Raw genomic sequence first — 19,742 nt, 5'->3', positions numbered from 1 at the left:
TGGACTTCCTCTAATAATGACCTCTATCGTTCCCCTAGTAGTCTGTCCCTCTGTGGTGGCCATCAATAGCTGCCATGTTCTGCCCTCCTCCTCCAATTGTCTCTAATATGGATATGGAGCAGGGTGCTTGGGAGGTGAGATGTGGGCAACAACATCAGGCCAGCTCTACCTTCAGCATGCTGTCTGGACTTCCTCTAATAATGACCTCTATTGTTCCCCTAGTAGTCTGTACGCGGCCAACAGCAGCGAGAACGGCTAGGGTGGCCCTATGGGCATCATAATTCTCTGTAGGATCTATTGCCAATCTGCCTCGGTGCACAACTGAGTTTGGATTTCTGCTTACTAGTCACGGTTGCAGCACCTTGCTTTTCACATCGCAGTTGCGATGTGTTAGTGTGACAGTGATGTTTCACGACTACAATTCACCATGTAGCCCTAACCTTAACCTTTTTCCCCTCTTCATTTTTCTGGCGTTAGGTGTTCTCTAGAGAAAAGTTGCAACAAAAGGTCTTTTGCAGTACTTGATGAGGACCACTTAAAAGGGTTTCGAACCCTTTACAAGTGATGGCCTATCCTCAAGAAAGGTCATCACTATCTAATCGGTAGGGGTCCAACACCCCACAACCCCACTGATCAGCTGTTCTGCAGTAGCTCTGGCACTGGAACTAATCAGCTTCATCCGTTGTGCAGTTGACAAATTGGTTACTTCAGTGCTTCTACCAGTGAAGTGACTGAATTTCATTTTTCTGTTCTGTTTTAAGAACAGAAAAACAGAATTGAAGGGGTGATAGATCTGTCGCACGACAAACACCAATTGCTGCTGACAGAATCCATTGCATTCTAATGCTGCATGCTGCACTGTTTTGTCCCTTCTCCCACGACAGCAGCACAGAGAGAGGATCCACCCCTAGGGATAGGAAACCTATGGAATAAAAAGGTGGAGCCTCTCTCCCGCCTCAATGGTTTTCTGTACCTGGAGTGGGAGATCTATAGTGCTTATTTGCAAGATCCCCTTACCGCGGGTTTGGAAATCCTAGAGAGTCCTCAGAGGATCGACAGTTGTCTGCTAGGGTCCGTTCACATGGTAGTTCTGGCCAGAGAGATCCAGGGTCTCGGTTGGCCTCTTGTACTGGACGTGTGGGCTCCTCCGGTGGAGTGATGTCACGCTTGAAGTCTCGGTTGGAAAGACTTGGATTCCATATCTGGACAATTCTTATTACTAGCAAGATCTCATCCAGATTGTGTGAGGGCAGTTGATAAAGTTGTGCAGATTCTAACAGAGCTAGGTTGAATTATAAACATCAAGAAGTCCAGTTTTGCTCGAACAAGAATATATTTTTGGGACTTCTCCTGGACTCCACAGTACAGAGAGGTTTGCAGAGAAAAAGGTGCTGAAAGTTCAGTCTTGAGTGGAGGACTTGCAGTTAGTCCCAAGATTAACCCTGAGAAAAGCAATGTTGATTCTGGTCCCTCATTTTTTGCATGCCAGCAGTTGGATGGGCCCAATTTTTTTAAGACAACGGTAGTGGGAAGCCCTAGCAGCATGAAAGAAGAGCAGAGGCCATCTTGGGTTGAAGTTTCTGGTCTCATAAAAGATCTAACAGGGTGGTTAGACAAGGAGAATTTGTTATGGTGTATCCCTTGGAGACTGCCCAGTCCAGTAGTAGTTACCACGAATGCCAGTCCCTCCACGTGGGGCATCCAGGTGTTTCAGGATTAGTGGAACCAGTTTTTCTGCAAACAGGAAGGGAGCTACCAGCAGTCTGGTTAGCATTAGAAGCTGGTCTCACCCTGTTAGGTTCCTTACAAGTATGAGTTCTTTCAATTCAGGTGTGCTTCAACCATCAGGGAGTTTTCAGGAATGGACGTCTCTAAATTACACTCAAATCGCAAGAGGAATGAGGAGAAAGAGAAAGGGGCGCACAATAGGGTAGTCCCTCGAAGGATACTTCCAATGGAGAAGGTTCTACTTAGGCGCAAATTCACTGGTGAAGACAGTTATGATGTTCAAATGAAAGTCCTTCTTTATTTTAAATAGCGCATATATGCATAAAAACAGCGCGTTTCGGGGATAAACAGTTTTACGTTTGTGCCCATCCTTATTTAGTATTTGTGCCCATCCTTATTTATGTATTCAATAGTTCAACACAAATAAGCCTCTCTGATGTTGCTTATTTACTCTGAGACGCACTGCAACAGCAGCGTCCTCAGCGCTATAGCAACAAGTCACGTGACCTCAGGAGGCATAACCACGTGACCCACTTCCTGCCTCCAGCAAACACTGTCTGATGTCCTCAACGTCAATCTGAGGTGCGCTACCATAGGAGCGTCCTCAGCTCTTTAGTAACGGGTCACGTGACCACAGGATTTGCAATCACGTGCCTCCCCTTTTTTGTCTTTAGCTGCCACGCAGGCCCCCATATTAATATTCAAACCACGTGATCGCTAGGGCTGTGGCCACGTGATCAAACAACATGTAACCAAACAACATGTGACCTATTGTTTTATTAAATCCTACACAATAAAACACTAATTTTTAAACAAAACACTCGTTTTAAAGGAAAAAAAACAACAGGAGAACTGTTTTAATGTACTCTGTAGTCATTTTTAAGTATGAACTTTGCTCTTCACAACTACTAGGAATCTTGCCTTCGAAATGACACCTGGTGACAGGCCTTCCCATTGTGGCCAGCCCACAGGTGCGTGTTTTTTTTTTTTTGCTGGTTTTTTCATGTTTACGTGTTATAAATACTCACCTTTTCATTGTTCACATTATCATCTGTCTAACCTGATGAAGGGGAACTGTTTATCCCCAAAATGCGTTGTTTTTATCTATATATGCGCAATTTTCAAATAAAGAAGGACTTTTATTTGAACATCACGACCGTCTTCACCAGTGAATTCGTGCCTAAGCAGAACCTTCTCCATTTCAACCGTCAGGGAGGCACCAAGTCTGGTTCTCTTATGTTGGAGTCAATGTCACGGTCCCTCAGGTGACTGATGTCAGGAATTCAAGGAGATTGGCTGAGCGTGGAGGAATCTAACAGCCTCCTTGATTTCTCTTGATTCAGTGTTGATAGGGTTAATGACCACTTCCCTTTTCTCAGCTGTTGTCCAGTGGTCATCACTTCTACCCTTTTTAGTTATCTCTCAGGCCTTCATATCAAGGGATCAGACAATTTAGGGGCAGACATCACCTGAAACATGGAGGAATGGTCTATAAACAAGTTGTGTTTTCCAAGATAGTGAATCTTTTGGGGTCCCAAAAATAGACCACCCCTGTGGGGTGGATGTTTTCCTCCACAAGTCAGATTTCTCAATAGCTTATGCCTTCGTTCCGGTGACATTAGTTCCCATGATCCTGAAAAAGATCATGGAGGATCATACCACGGTGATTCTAATTGCACCATTTTGGCCGAGAGGGCGTGGTTCACTTAGGCCCCTTGCAGATGAGCATGTCCGGATTAGGTCCGGATGCGTTCAGTGAAAATTGCGCGATTTCGCAAACAAAGCCATTCAGTTTTGTTTCCGATCCCGTTCAGTTGTTCAGTTTTTATCACGCGGGTGCAATGCGATGTACTGTTTTTTTTGAACGCGCGTAATAAAAAACTAAATGTTTACAAACATCTCTTAGCAACCATCCGTGAAAATCGCATCGCATCCGCACTTGCTTGCGGATGCGATACGATTTTCACGCAGTCCCATTCACTTCTATGGGACCAGCGCTGCGTGAAAATTGCAGAATATAGAGCATGCTGCGATTTTCACGCAAAAATGATGCGTGAAAACCACCGCTCATGTACACAGCCCTATTGAAATGAATGGGTCTGGATTCTGTGCGGGTGCAATGCGTTCGCATCACGCATTGCACCCGTGCAGAATACTCACTTGTGTGAAAGGGGCCTTACTGTATCTTCGAGCCATGTCAATCTCAGACCCTAAGGTCCTTCCCGATATTCTGGACCCTCCTGCTGCAGGGACCCAATCTGGCACCCGTAGTTTCAGAGCTTACAGTTAACGGCATAGAATATGAGCGGTCACTTTTGATCAGTAAAGGTTTTTCTGAGAAGCTGGTTACTACCTTGCTAAAGAGTAAGAAAACGGTTACTGTTACCATTTATGCTATGGACTGAACGGAAGACATCCTGATGCATACTGAACGGATTGCTTTCCATTCAGAATGCATTGGGACAAAACTGAAGCGTTTTTTTCCTGTATTGAGACCCTTTACCGGATTACAATACCGGAAAAGAATGACGCTAGTGTGAAAGTACCCTAAGTCCTTATCCACTTCATGGCATTGGCGGATCCACGGGGGGTGGGGGGGGGGGGGGAACGGGGAATATAGTGAGAGCCAGGGGTGGACTGACCATTCCGGGCCCGGCGGCGGTGGCAGCGGCAGGGAGAGATGAGCGCTTCCATTGTGGAAGCCCTCAATCTCCATATTCATCTGTATTGCCGTCCTCAGGACAGCGACACAGATGAATGGTGCGGAGGAGCAGGGGAGAGGCGTTTCCCTTGCCCGTTCCTCTGATAAGCTACAGGCACTAGGCCTGCAGCCTATCAGAGGCCGGTGCACGTGACGTGATGACGTCATTGCGCCGCCTAAGCCGTACAGAGCGGACACAGGCCGGAAGAGGCCTGCATCGCATCGCAGTGTCATGGAGGTAAGTATAAGTGTTTATTGTTTTAATTATTTTTAGTACAGTATGGCAAGAAGGGGGGTGGGGCCCTATATACTGCCACATTATGGGGGGGAGCACTATAGAGAAGGGGGGAAGGAGCACAATGGGGGCCCTATATACTGGCACCTTATGGTGGCACTAAGGGGAGAAAAGAGCACTATGGGGGCATTATATAGGGGCATTTAATACTGGCACCCATTTTGGTGCCACTATGGGGAAGGGGGGTGAGAAGCATTATGGGGGCATCTATGTGGGGCAGTCTGTAGGGGCATTTTATACTGCCACATTATGAAGGGCACTATGGGGACGGGGAGGAGCACTATGGAGGCATCTGGGGGCACTATATAGGATGGGGTGGAGCACTATGGGGGCATCTTCTGGGGGCACTATATAGGACGGGGAGTAGAACTATGGGGGCATCTTCTGGGGCACTATATAGGAGTATTTTATACTGGCGCATATTATAGGGGCACTATGGGCACCTTAGCTCAACTGGGGGCACTAAGTGTTTTTTGTAGTGGCACACAGTACGGGTCATTCGATCACATGAGGGCACTCTGGGGACATTGACTCTACTGGGGGCACTAAGAGGATGTTTTTTGTTTTTGTTTTCTACTGCCACACAATGGAGCATTTTTTTGTACTGGCGCACATTATAAGGGGACTTTATTACAACTGGGGGACTATGGGAGCATTATTACTTCTGGGACACGATTACTGTTGGGGGCACTGTAGGAGCACTATTACTACTAAGTGCACTCAGGCACAGAATTATTACTATTGGGATTTTGGGGAGCACTATTACTGTGGGGCATTGTGTTCCAATAATTATTGAAGCGGGCGCTATCTGTGCGTAACTAGTATTTTCAGGGGGGTTTCTCTGTTTCTACAGTAAAGTTTTGGGGGGGCACAGCATCTCAGTATTGGGGGTGCATGATGGGATGTTGAGAAGGTGGGAGGAAAAGTAGGAAACTAAGATATCTGTCTGTCTGTCAAACTCTGCAGAGATGAAAGATGGCTGAAAGAAATCATCATGGTGATCTGGTCTGAATGGAGAAGATGAAGAAAGAGAACATCTATATCAAAGGAGATGTCACTGGATGTAAGACGTATTGTCACAGATGATGTTGCAGATAGCTGGAAGTTATGGATAAACATCCGACTGGCTTGATCCCAAATTAAGGAGCATAAGGTGACCCTATAAAACCCTAAGAGCTCATCCTGACTGCTAAGCACATACAAGGGTCTCAGAGGTAGACGATTGCATGCCCTCGTACCTATAATAGTGAGGGGACATGACCACCGGCTCCCTGCACTTAATACAGAGGGAGTCAGGGTCACCTAGAATCAAGCCAGAAAGGAAACACAATACATGAAAGGACTTATCTGAACAAGCAGTAACAGAAGTCTCCAGCAGTGAACATTTCAAATCCAGGAAGTAGTATAAACCGCAAAGTGAGGCAGTATGGGAGGGAATATAAAGGGAGGCAATTAGTGTAAATAGGTGACAGCTGGGAGAAGGAAAGGAGATGACAAAGTGAAACCAAAACAAAGAACATCATGCAAGAGGTACAGAAGAACGTCTGCCAGAACTTCTCAGAGAGCTGGCGGTGACAGGTATGGGTGCGATATATGGGTGGGGCTGTGTGTGGGTGTGGCTTGAGGGTGGGTGGGGACACAGGGGCCCCATAATCTCCTATTGCCCGGGGAAGTGCCCCTCCCAAGACCAGGCTCTGGATCCGCCACTGCTTCATGGGCTGAAAGGACTAATTAATCTGTGGATTAGATTTGCAGGGCTGCCAAGTGGTCTGCTCCTACCTTTTTTAAAGAAGCACTCCCACAACATTTTTTATTCTCTGGCCTGTTAGAATGATGATGATGTAAACTGTAGTGAAGGAAATCTTCTTACCAGAGAGTGCATTTGTGAGTTATAACCTCACTTCTGTTAGTTACTTCTCTAATCATTTCTATGAAACTGACATTGAGGCTTCGATAGGAATATATAGAGAAACTGGCTTCCTGTCCACACAGTATTAGGCTGGGTTCACACGGGTGTTACGTTTTGGCTCCGGATGCGTCCCGGGTGCATTACGGTAAACCCGCGCGAGTAGGTACGAAATTGCAGTCAGTTTTGACAGCGATTGCGTTCCGTTGTTCAGTTTTTATCGCGCGGGTGCAATGCGTTTTGCACGCGTGTGATAAAAAACTGACTGTGGTACCCAGACCCGAACTTCTTCACTGAAGTTCAGGTTTAAGTTCGGTGTTGTGTAGATGTAATTATTTTCCCTTATAACATGGTTATAAGGGAAAATAGTAGCATTCTTTAATACAGAATGCTTAGTAGAAGGTCAATTGAGGGTTAAAAAAAAATATATATATAAATTTACTCACCTCCTCCAATTGATCGCGTAGCTGCCAGTCTCCTGTTCTTTCTTCAGGACCTGTTAAAGGACCTGTGGTGACGTCACTGAGCTCATCACATGGTCCAATCACATTGTCCATCACCACGGTGATGGACCATGTGATTGGACCATGTGATGTGACGTCACCACAGGTCCTTTTGCCGGCAGCTCATGATTAAAGAAGTAAGAAGAGATCGGCAACTACGCGATCAAGAGGAGGAGGTGAGTTAATTTTTATTTATTTTTTAACCTTCAATTGACCTTCTACCATGTTATAAGGGAAAATAATACAGTGAATACACTTTCATCTTAGCAACCATGCGTGAAAATCTCACCGCATCCGCACTTGCTTGCGATTTTCACGCAGCCCCATTCACTTCTATGGGGCCTGCGTTGCGTGAAAAACGCACAATATAGAGCATGCTGCAATTTTCACGCAACGCACAAGTGATGCGTGAAAATCACCGCTCATCTGCACAGCCCCATAGAAGTGAATGGGTCCAGATTCAGTTCTGGTGCAATACGTTCACCTCACGCATTGCACCCGACACCTGCCTTTCAGGGGTCATGACTTTTTTATTTTTCCATTCACATAGCCATATGAGGGCTTTTTTTTTTTTTTTTTTGCAGGACAACTTGTAATATTGCATGTGATGTAGTGAGGAGCTGGAAAAAAATTCCAATTATTTTTACGGCGTTCACTATGCAGAAAAACTTTTACTTTCATTCTCCAGGTCAGTACGATTACAGTAATACCATATTTGTATAGTTTTTCTTGCATTTTAATACTGGAAAATCACCATATTCTGACCCCTACAACTTTTTTGTAGTTATGTGTACGGAACTGAGTGAGGATGATCTGTACATTTCATTGATACCATTTTGGGGTTTGTATGATCTGTTGACCACTTTGGAGTGACCAAAATTTAGCAAACCAGCCATTTTGACCTTTTTTCCTTTTTGGAGTTTTCCATATTTTAACCTGTTCTGGACACATGATGTACCAGTACGGCATGTTGTCCCGGTACTTAAGGACACATGACACACCGGTACATCATGTGTATTTCCGATCACTGCCGCCTGGCAGCCGGTGATAGGAACAAGGTGCGGGGGGGGGGGGGGGTCCTGTGACCCCCCCCCCCCCCCCCCGTGTTGGCGATCGCCGCAAACCGCAGGTCAATTCAGACCTGCGGTTTGCGGCTTTTTATGGTGCAGCGGTGGCGGTGTCATCGGGTCCCCGTGGGGCTGTAGGGGGGACCCGATGGCATGGAAGGCAGCGCAATGCCTTCCTGAGGCATCGGCGCTGCCTTCCTGTGATGAGCCTGTGAGATCCAGCCCCCTGGATCTCACAGGCCGGAAGCTGTATGAGTAACTGTATTACTCATACAGCCAATGCATTCCAATACAGAATTATTGGAATGCATTGTAAAGGATTAGACCCCCAAAAGTTAAAGTCCCAAAGTGGGACAAAAAATAAAGTTTTAACCTAAAAAAATGTAAAGTTTCAAGTAAAAATAAACAGAAACTTCATTTTCCCCAAATAAAGTTATAAAAAGCTGTTATTGAGTAAAACTTACATAAATAAAAAAAAATGTATACATATTAGGTATCGCCGCGTCCGTATCGACCGGCTCTATAACAATATCACATGACCTAACCCCTCAGATGAACACCGTAAAAAAAAAATAAAAAAAAACTGTGCTAAATAAAAAAAATTTGTCACCTTACATGACAAAAAGTGTAATAGCAAGCGATCAAAAAGTCATATACACCTCAAAATAGTGCCAATCAAACCATCATCTCATCCCGCAAAAAATGAGTCCCGACCTAAGAAAACTGGAAAAAACTATAGCTCTCAGAATATTTGCCCGCAAATCACGTTCCGTGGCTCCATTCAAGTCAATGGGTCCGCAAAAAAACTGAACACATACGGAAATGCATCCGTATGTCTTCCGTATGTGTTTCGTTTTTGCGGAACCATCTATTGAAAATTTTATGCCCAGACCAATTTTTTATGTGTAATTACTGTATACTGTATATGCCATATGGAAAAAACGGAATGGAAAAACGGAAAGGAAAAACAACGGAACTCAAAAACAGAACAACGGATCCATGAAAAACAGACCACAAAAAACTAAGTGTAATATAGAGCAACCAAAAATCATATGTACCCTAAAATAGTACCAACACTGCCACCCTATCCCGTAGTTTCCAAAATGGGGTCACTTTTTTGGAGTTTCTACTCTAGGGGTGCATCAGGGGGGCTTCAAATGGGACATGGTGTCAAAAAAACAGTCCAGCAAAATCTGCCTTCCAAAAACCGTATGGCATTCCTTTCCTTCAGTGCCCTGCCGTGTGCCCGTACAGAGGTTTACAACCACATATGGGGTGTTTCTGTAAACTACAGAATCAGAGCCATAAATATTGAGTTTTGTTTGGCTGTTAACCCTTGCTTTGTAACTGGAAAAAAAATTATTAAAATGGAAAATCTGCCAAAAAAGTGAAATTTTGAAATTGTATCTCTATTATCCATTAATTCTTGTGGAACACCTAATGGGTTAACAAAGTTTGTAAAATCAGTTTTGAATACCTTGAGGGGTGTAGTTTCTAGAATGGGGTCATTTTTGGGGTGGTTTCTATTATGTAAGGCTCACAAAGTACTTCAGACCTGAACTGGTCCTTGAAAAGTGGGTTTTTGAAAATTTCTGAAAAATTTCAAGATTTGCTTCTAAACTTCTAAGCCTTGTAACATCCCCAAAAAAATAAAATGTCATTCCCAAAATGATCCAAACATGAAGTAGACATATGGGGAATGTAAATTAATAACTATTTTTTTTAGGTATTACTATGTATTATAGAAGTAGAGAAATTGAAATTTGGAAATTTGCTAATTTTTAAAAAATTTTGGCAAATTTGGTATTTTTTTTACTCCATTTTACCAGTGTCATGAAGTACAATATGTGACGAAAAAACTATCTCAGAATGGCCTGGATAAGTCAAAGCATTTTAAAGTTATCACCACATAAAGTGACACTGGTCAGATTTGCAAAAATGGCATAGTCCTTAAGGTGAAAATGAGCCCGGTCCCTAAGGGGTTAATAGTATGTTTTTTTTTGCATGCGGCAATGCCCATGATATTTATTTTTTATTATTATTTTGATTTTGGGGAAATGGGTTGATTTGACATAGTTTAAAAAAAAAAAAATATATATATATATATATATATGTATATATGTAGTTAAGGCTGCCGTGCAGCCTGTATTTGTGGGAGGGGCAGAGGCCACGCCCCTTGGCTATATTAACCCCCTCGCAGGTCAGGGGACGGGACGTGCGGCCAGGTACCTGGATCGTCCGGTCACGTCTGGTTCCTGCACGTCCCGCGCCTTCAAGCCTCGATCCGGGTAAGTATTGGATCGGCTTCTCCTCGTCTCGGTCGCCCAGGTAAGCTATGTCTCCGATGCCGGTCTGGTCTGATTCTTACCTCAGTGCGGGGGGCGGCTTACGGCGGCGCAAGGCGTCTCCTCACCACGGGGACGGCGCATCCACGGGGGGGGGGGCTGGGGGCCGGAGCTCCGCTCACCTCACCTCCTGGGCCAGGCTGGCTGGCACTGGCAGACCGAGGGGCGGGTGTGTGTGTTCCGGGGGCGGCCGCGGGTGCCGGTTGCTAGGCACGCCGGCGGCGCCGCCCCTAGTTACGCCTCTTTGTTGGTCACCGCCGTCGGCCGGGGGTCATGATGAATGGCAGAGGCGCATGTAGACCAGCGCGTGCTGTTACTACGCACGTGGCTGGTGTCCATGGGAGCGGGACAACGGTTTTTAAGCCTGCTGCGCTGAGGCATGAGTAACACAGGCTGCAAACGCTGGTTGGGAATATTATGCAATTATGGTAGTGGGGGCTTGACCGTTGTCCTTAAGTTGAGTGCCAGAAGGGGATCGTTGGAGAAATAACTAAGTTAGCAATGCCACCCACACCTCAAGGCAAATGCCAGGTTCAAGGTTATGTTGTTTTAGGTGCTGCTAATAACTGCCGGCACGCCACTTTTACAGGCCGTGCACGATGGCAGTGTAGTAACCCATGTAGCCTTGCGGTGTGGAGCAAATTTATAGATCTACTGGAATGGGTTACTTCTTACGGATCAATGTTACATAACACAGATGCCACCACTGAGGGCATGCACTTGGGGACTTCATACTTAGGTCTGTGATGTGGCAACAGCTAACTCTTGTAAACTGTGCGAGAATTTGTGGGGTGCAAGCAATATAATAAGGAACTATTATGTCTAGGTTTGGCTGGCATAGACAGTAGGCCCAAACGTATTTCACTGTCTACCTGCAGTTGGGATAGTGGTGGTACACCTTTCCACTTGGATCGCTATTTAGTGCCTGACTGGGTGTGTCATGTAGGATTACCCTAACTTAGGTATCTTCTGCTGCCCGGCTCTAGAGCGGTGTTTTGGGCTCTCCGGGCGGGAGCAGCAGCGCCAATGTCTGTTATGTTGCTTAAAAAAAAAATTAAATAAATAAATAAATATTTAATTTATTGTGCATTTACATTTCTGTCATGTTCATCATATTGCAGAGTTTTCGTCTGATCAAGTATCTGACGCTCCATTCCGTTCCAAGGATTCCGTACTTGCAGTAGGTGGTATGTCCTGTTAAATGGTTATGATATGTGTCACGGGGGTTGGCCGCAGGCACATTTTTCACGTCCCGTATGTTATCCGTGGCATGGCTTTAAAACGTTCAGGCGCTATTCTGTCGCCCTCCCCGGTGGCACAGGATTCTGCTGGAACGTCCAGGTTGTCACTTGTCTACTATGGTACGTCGGCTTGAAGCGTTCAGGCATCGTGGCGTCCGCCACTCCGGTGGCATGTAGTCCTGCCTGGAACTCCAGGTTGTCGCTTTGTTTATTGTGGTACGTCTGCTTGAAGCGTTCAGGCTTTGTGGCGTCCGCCGCGTCAGTGGCATGTGGTCCTACCTGAAACTCCAGGTTGTCATTTTTTCCTTATTGTGGTATGTCTGCCTAAAACGTACAGGCAATGTTACGTCCGCCAGTTCATGGCACGGTGTCCTGCCTGGATGTCCAGGGTGTCTTGTCATCTCATGTGGTACGTCCGCTTAAAGCGTTTAAGCATTATATTGGTCACTCCTGTGACAGGTGGTCCTGCCTGGTACGTCCAGGTTGTCATGTTAAAAAAAAAAAGAAAAGTGGTCAGGATTGTTACCTTCAAGCTACAGCCGTGTGTCTGCTTTTACATTTTGTCCTATACGCCATTCACTTCTAGAGCAGCGGTCGCGGTTGCAGTACATTAATACTCTGTTCCCCTTCAGCTTGCATTCATACAGCTGCGTTATACCATGCTCCTCATGCTCATACTCAGAGCTGTGCCCATACCATGTTTTTGGCACCTCTCACATCCAGAGCTACAGTTACCCACTGGTTCTTGCATCATGTGTTCTACTCTGCTTCCACATTAAGCTGCATTTCTTTCATTTCTACATCATGGTTACTCAGTATTCTTGCTAGGGCTATCAGCGCACCGCTCTAATTCTGCTCTTCCGTTAAAACATAGCTGCTTCTTCAGGCTTGAGTTTCGTTCCTCGGTGGTGGGTTACGCAGACTGATCTCCTTTACTTCTGGTTCACATTTACGCAGTTGGATCTCCCGCCCCAGTTAACCAAGTAGCTCCCTAGCGGACAGTGGGCCGATAGGAGTAAGTTCCTACTATGTTTCACAGTTGTTCATGTGTTTGTCACGACTAGGGGCTTTTCTTAGCTAATTGCAAATGCCTCTGGCTCTGGTTTTTCTCCCATCTGTTTCAATTTCACGGTTGGTTAATGTCATTTATGCAAGTGGTTCGGACCACTAATGTCTATGCATTTGCCTTTAGGTCGGGCTCACGTTTAATTACTTATCATCACGGTAAGGTCTTCCAGGTCGATCCCTTGGCTTCAGGGGGGCCTCAGGGCTTCGGGGGCCCGGTGTTCGTTCGTCATGTGGTTCGGTGGGGGGCAATATGGTTGTAGGCTGGTTAGCGTCCTAGGTCATTGTCGGAGAGGATCATGGTTATGCGAGTTCCCAAGTCATACTGGGGCGGCATAGTGGTTGTTAATTAATTAAGAGGGAAATTAAGCCGCCATATGACTCCGCCATTAGGGTCTCTCACGCATGGCTTAGCCATTTGAGTCTCTCACGCATGGCTTCTCCCTTTTAGTGTACATATAACTCCGCCATTAGAGTCTCTCACGCATGGCTTTGCCATTAGAGTCTCTCACGCATGGCTTCCCCCTTTTTTAGTGTCACGTATGACTCCGCCATTTGAATCTCATGTATGGCTTCTCCCTTTAGTGTTACATATGACTCCGCCATTAGAGTCTCTCACGCATGGCTTGCCATTAGAGTCTCTCACGTATGGCTTTCCCCTTTAGTGTTACATATAACTCCGCCATTAGAGTCTCTCACGTATGGCTGTGCCATTAGAGTCTCTCACGCATGGCTTCTCCCTTGTTAGTGTCACATATGACTCCGCCATTAGAGTCTCTCACGTATGGCTTCTCACTGTAAGGGTACATATGCCTCCGCCATTAGAGTCTATCATGTGTGGCTTTTCCTTTTGAGTGGTACACATGACTCCGCCATTAGAGTCTCTCACGCATGGCTTTGCCATTTGAGTCTCTCACGTATGGCTTCTCCCTTTAGTGTTACATATGACTCCGCCATTAGAGTCTATCACGTGTGGCTTTTCCTTTTGAGTGGTACACATGACTCCGCCATTAGAGTCTCTCACGCATGGCTTTGCCATTTGAGTCTCTCACGTATGGTTTCCCCCGTCAGTGTCACATAGGACTCCGCCATTGGAGTCTTGCGTATGCCTTCTCCGTTTTAGTCTTCACGTATGACTCTGCCATTAGTCTCTCATGCATGGCTTCTCAATTCTAGTGTTGCACATATGACTCTGCCATTAGTCTCTCACGCACGGCTTCTCCCCTTTGGGTGTTACACATATGAATTCACCATTAGTCTCACGCAGGGCTTCTCCCTTTTAGGGTTACACATGTCTCTGCCATTAGAGTCTCATGTATGGCTTCTCCATTTCGTCTTACACGTATGACTCCGCCATTAGTCTTCCACGCATGGCTTCTTCGTTGTAGGGTTACACATATGTCTCCGCCATTAGTCTCTCACGCATGGCTTCTCCGTTTTAGGGTTGCACAGGTCTCTGCCATTAGAGTCTTTCACGCATGGCTTCTCCGTGTTAGTTTTACACATATGACTCCGCCATTAGTCTCTCACGCTTGGCTTCCCCCTTTTAGGGTTACACAGGTGTTTGCCATTAGAGTCTCTCACGCATGGCTTCTCAAAAAAAAAAAAATTACACACACAACGCCAGTCGAGGCCGGCTGCGTGGTCCCATAACAAGTAAGTTCCATGTCTTTTCTGTCCTCAGTCCCGCTCGCATGGCTCGGTCATCTGTGGCTCGCAATGCAATTTTCTTGGGGTGGCTCGCACGTGTGGCTTGTGCCATTAGAGTCCCACTCTCGGTATTGTTTTCTCTGACTCTGTTATTTTCTAGGTTGTTGGGTTTCATTGTTTCTTTGTAAGCAGTCATTCCAAGCCTGCCGTTGCGGACATCATCTTCTCCCAGGCATGCTTACTTCATCTACAAACTCGGGCTGAGGGTGTTGGTGTCCGGCCTAAATCCTGGGTATCCCAGCAAACCCTCTGCTCGTGTTAAAATTAATGGCATGTGTTCCCCTTCCTTCCTCATCCGCAATGGCACGCGTCAAGGCTGTCCGCTATCCCCCCTCCTTTATGTATTGGTTATGGAGCATCTCCTCACCTCTATCCGCGCTAATCCGGATATTACTGGGGTACGGATAGGTGACGTAGAGCATAAATGCGCGGCCTTTGCGGATGACCTTTTGTTATACATAACCAATCCGCGTATTTCACTCCCGTCCTTGCTCCGCGAACTTGCTACATTCGGTGAATGGTCGAACTTTAAAATAAACGCGTCCAAGTCCGAAGCCCTTAATATCTCTTTACCTCAGGACCTAGTCTCCTCCCTTAAATCCTCGTTCTCTTTCGCTTGGCCATCTACCGGTATAAAATATCTGGGCATAAAATTATCGGCGGACCTCTCTCAGCTCTTTCAGATAAACTTTTCTCCGCTTCTTCGGCGGTTCCAGGCGGACCTGGACTCCTGGTATCGCCGAGATTTCTCTTGGTTTGGCAGGGTCAATATATTGAAAATGAACTTGCTGCCTAATTACTCTACCTCCTGCAGACCATCCCTATCCGAATACCGGCACCCTTTTGGATACAGTTGAGACGCTGCTTTACGCGGTTCGTGTGGGCCCCGGGCAAGCCGCGGACGAAGTATGATATTTTAACTCAGCCCAAGGAGTCAGGGGGAGTAGGTCTGCCGGATTGTAGATTATACTATTACTCAACGGCGTACGCCAGACTTCTGGACTTGCTGAGAGTGGACTCAGCAAAGCAATGGGTGCATATGGCGCGGGGTTCTTCCCCTACCTCGCTCTTGGTTCTCCCTTGGGTTATTGGGTCATCTAGTGTCTCTGCCCCTAGCCCCTCCTTCACGACTACCCACACCCTTGCAACACTTGCCTCCATACACAGCAGCCTTTCTCTTATTGACGTCAAGGGCCCTTTAACCCCAATTACAGATCATCCTAATTTTCCACCTGGCAGCTCCGCCCGTTCTTTCCTGACAGGCACGAGCTTGCGCCCTCTCCGATTCTGTCATGTCCTACATGGGTCCTCGTTGAAACCTCTTAATCAGCTAATAGAGCCCTCTACTACTCGCCCCGGTCACACTTTTCAATATCTCCAGCTCCAACACTTTTACTCGTCCATGCGCAAAACCCACGCTCTGTCTAGATCCCTAACGTCATTCGAACAAATGTGTCTGGCCCCTTCGGCAGTGTTCAGGGATATTTCCACCATCTACAACCTACTCACCCTCCAACACTCTACCCAACTCCCCCCTTTCTGTTCAGCCTGGGAACGTGACTTGGATGTGCAGCTCACCCCTTCTCAGTGGAGGAGAGCCTTCCTCCTGACTCATAAGGCGCTGATTCCCACAAGGGCGCAGGAGACAAATTATAAGGTCCTGTCTAGATGGTACAGAGTTCCTGCTCTCCTACATAAATGGTTCCCGACTGTTTCCAATAACTGTTGGAGATGTCTGTCGGAAGAAGGCACCATGCTTCATGTCTGGTGGCAATGCCCCCTCCTGCGACCTTTTTGGGACTCAGTGCATAAAGTCACGCGGAGCGTGACAGGGATTCCTATTCCCAATACGCCTGAATCCCTCTTACTGTCCATATTTGACCTGACTATCCCAGCCTACAAAGCCTCCCTCCTGAAATATATGCTTCAAGCCGCTAGAACGGTCATCCCTCGTCATTGGAAGTCATCTTCCCCCCCTGTACTCAAGGAGTGGTTTGAGGAAATTGCTCTCCACCAAAGAATGGAGGACCTGATCTGTGTTACCCCTCCAGATGTTGCTCGTTTTACTAAAGTATGGAGTCCCTGGGAGCTGTTTCGCACTTCTGACGAATTCCGGGAAGCGTGTCCTGCAGCAAGTGTTCGTATAGGGTTCCCTCCTTTCCTCCCCTCCTTTCTCCCTTGTCGTTTCTCTCTCTCTTGTCCGTGTCTTGTTTTTTCGTCCCTTGTAATTGTTGAATTTTTTTTTTTTTTTTTGGTACTATTCCTCTTTTGCGGTTATTATTGTTTTTGGGATAGGCTCCCAATTGTATTGAAAAACTATTGTTGCCTTATGTATTCTACACTCACCAGTAAGAATCTTGTATTTACCTTGTAACCTTGTCAATACTTTTTCTGGAAAAAAATAAACGTTTTGAATGATAAATCCTGGGTATCGGTCCATCTTCCAGTAGGAGGTTCAGTAATAAGGCGCAAGTTTACGACAAGTGCTATCACGACTACAGGTGCAGCATACATAGTTTATCACGACCTTAAGCTTTTTCTGTCACAACTGCAGGTATTGGGGTACGTCCTGTCCTTAGTACGGGCACATTAGCTCATCAATCATTATAGCCATATATTTCTGGGGATGGTTCCCCAGGCCTGGTGGGTTTACACTTCACTGAGTGTGCTACTTCGATAGGGCAACAGGCACCATGTTCTGACTCTTTTTGGCCCTTATTAGGAAGTGTGGCCTGGGGAATAAGTAGAGGTAAGTATTTTGCCACCAGGAACAGTTGGTGTCCGATCGGGGCCCTTGGTGGATGGTCGGGGTTCATCTGGGCCGGGGGTCGTGGGCTGCGGCCCTCCGGCTGTTGCGAGGTGGTGGCTCCCGCGATGCCCGGACAGCCTGCAGGTATCTGCCTGCAGCGGGGCGTTGTGGGGGTTGTGGTTGCGGCAGCGGAGGGGCCGCGGTTTGAGAGGCCTGATCTAGGCACTTCCAACCGTTTCACCATTGTTTGTTTCAGTCTGCAGCTCTCAGGATTCAGACCTTCTCGTATATGATCATCTGTTAGTCAGCATTGGAGTAAATCGTTCCTGGTTCCAGACACTCTTTCAATTGCATCAGCATTTAACCAGCTCCAAGAACGGTGTGGCGCTACACATGGCAAGGAGGTAAGGTAGATGGAAGTCACAGTGATATAAGACGGTATATCCCGCACCTCCATCGTGAAGGGTTTTTTGGTTCAAAACGGGTGTCGTAACGGTAGGTGTATATTTACTCTAAACAGGGTCTGCTCCACTCCTTTCGTTTTGAGGCGGTGTCTAAGCACCAGATGCCTCCTCAGGTTATCAGGTGCATGGGACGTTGGAGGTAGTCGTGTTCTCCAGATATGGTCCAAGTCCTCCGTTCGGAGATCCGTGCTGCTTTCGGTTCACTTGCCCTGTACGGTGCAATGAGTGTTTGATGGTATGGTTGGGTATCCTTTTTGGCCCCTTTTAGGCCTATCCTCGCTACGGGCTCCCGGCATTTCCCAGCCTGAGGTTAGCTCTAGTTCCTACGTCCAGGGGCCGTCGCCCTGACCACAAGTAGTTAAGGCTGCCGTGCAGCCTGTATTTGTGGGAGGGGCAGAGGCCACGCCCCTTGGCTATAATAACCCCCTCGCAGGTCAGGGGACGGGACGTGCGGCCAGGTACCCCTCCCTCCCTTCCCTTTTCTTAGCTCTTCCTTAAGGATAGGCCCCCTTTTAGGCCTATCCTCGCTACGGGCTCTCGGCATTTCCCAGCCTGAGGTTAGCTCTAGTTCCTACGTCCAGGGGCCGTCGCCCTGACCACAAATATATATATATATATATAGTGATGAAAAACGGACAGCACTCCAGGTAAAAAGCAATGGTGTTTATTCACCCATGTGGATGGCAACGTTTCAGCTCATACAAGAGCCTTTTTCAAGCGCTTGAAAAAGGCTCTTGTATGAGCTGAAACGTTGCCATCCACATGGGTGAATAAACACCATTGCTTTTTACCTGGAGTGCTGTCCGTTTTTCATCACTATCCATATGGGGTAGGCAGCTACATCCCTGGACCTAGCACCCACATTGCTTTTTTTTTCCGGTGCCACCATCATTTTCTCTTTTTATATATATATATATATATATATATATATACATACATATATATATATTCAAACATTTTTTTTTTACAGTTTCCCTAGGGAACTTGAACAAGCAATCATCGGATTGCTTCTCTCATGGACCCCAATGCATTAGCATTGGTGTATATGAGACTTACGCCGTGTTCTTATGGAGCCCTGCCACAGGCAGGATCTTCATGGGAACCTATGTGCGGCAGCCTTGTATCATTCAAGAGGACCGAGGCTGCTGCTGCACACACTATACGGCTCCCCCGGTCCCCGCTAGGGAGAGCCGGTACATGCCGAGAGTGCATGCTTCTGGGGTTTTTGTGCTCTCAGATTCCATCTGAGGGGTTAAATGTGTGCGATTAATGTTATTGACGATCACATACGTTAGCCCCAGGTATCTACTGTTTAAAACAGCAGGCACCCAGAAGCAGCTATGACGCCGCTGTGCTCGCGAGCAGGCGCCATCTTTAAAGACCTGCCATGTGCTATACATGTACGGTGCTGGGTGGGAAGGGGTTAATCACTATCATCTAGATCTCGGTTCTTCTGAACTTTCTTTTGGCAGAAAGGTTTTTACAGTTGGTGGTCCCACTCTAAGGAAGGGTTCCATTTCTCTTTATAGCTCTATGGTGCTGTCGTGGGGGAGGGAAAATAATAATTACACTTACCGGTAAGTAGATTTTCTGGACCCCACGAAAGAACATTCCTTATTCCCTCGTGGGTTTTCCTTTGTGGATCCTGTGTAGCAATAAAAAAAAAATTACCTTTTTTGGTACGTATTAACTCTCATATTCTATAGACCACTGAGGCGCCATCTTTTTATTCTGTAGGGTTCCACTCCCTGGTGGGATCCTCTCTTGCTGTTGTAAGGTCCAGAAAATCTTTAGATGATAGTCACATTTAGTGACAATCTGTGCTGAAGGCTCCAGAAGGAGCCTCCATTACAGATAAGAACATTCACAAATGTGTACGTGTCTTCTTTATGTGTGCACACAATTATGTAACATTGTGGCACTATACAGCAATGTCATACTGCCATAATATAATTTAAAATATAGGTT

This window comes from Bufo bufo, chromosome 6 (assembly GCF_905171765.1).
Source record: "Bufo bufo chromosome 6, aBufBuf1.1, whole genome shotgun sequence".
Lineage (NCBI taxonomy): Eukaryota > Metazoa > Chordata > Amphibia > Anura > Bufonidae > Bufo > Bufo bufo.
The sequence above is the reverse complement of the archived record's forward strand: the minus strand, read 5'-3'. Positions refer to the sequence as shown.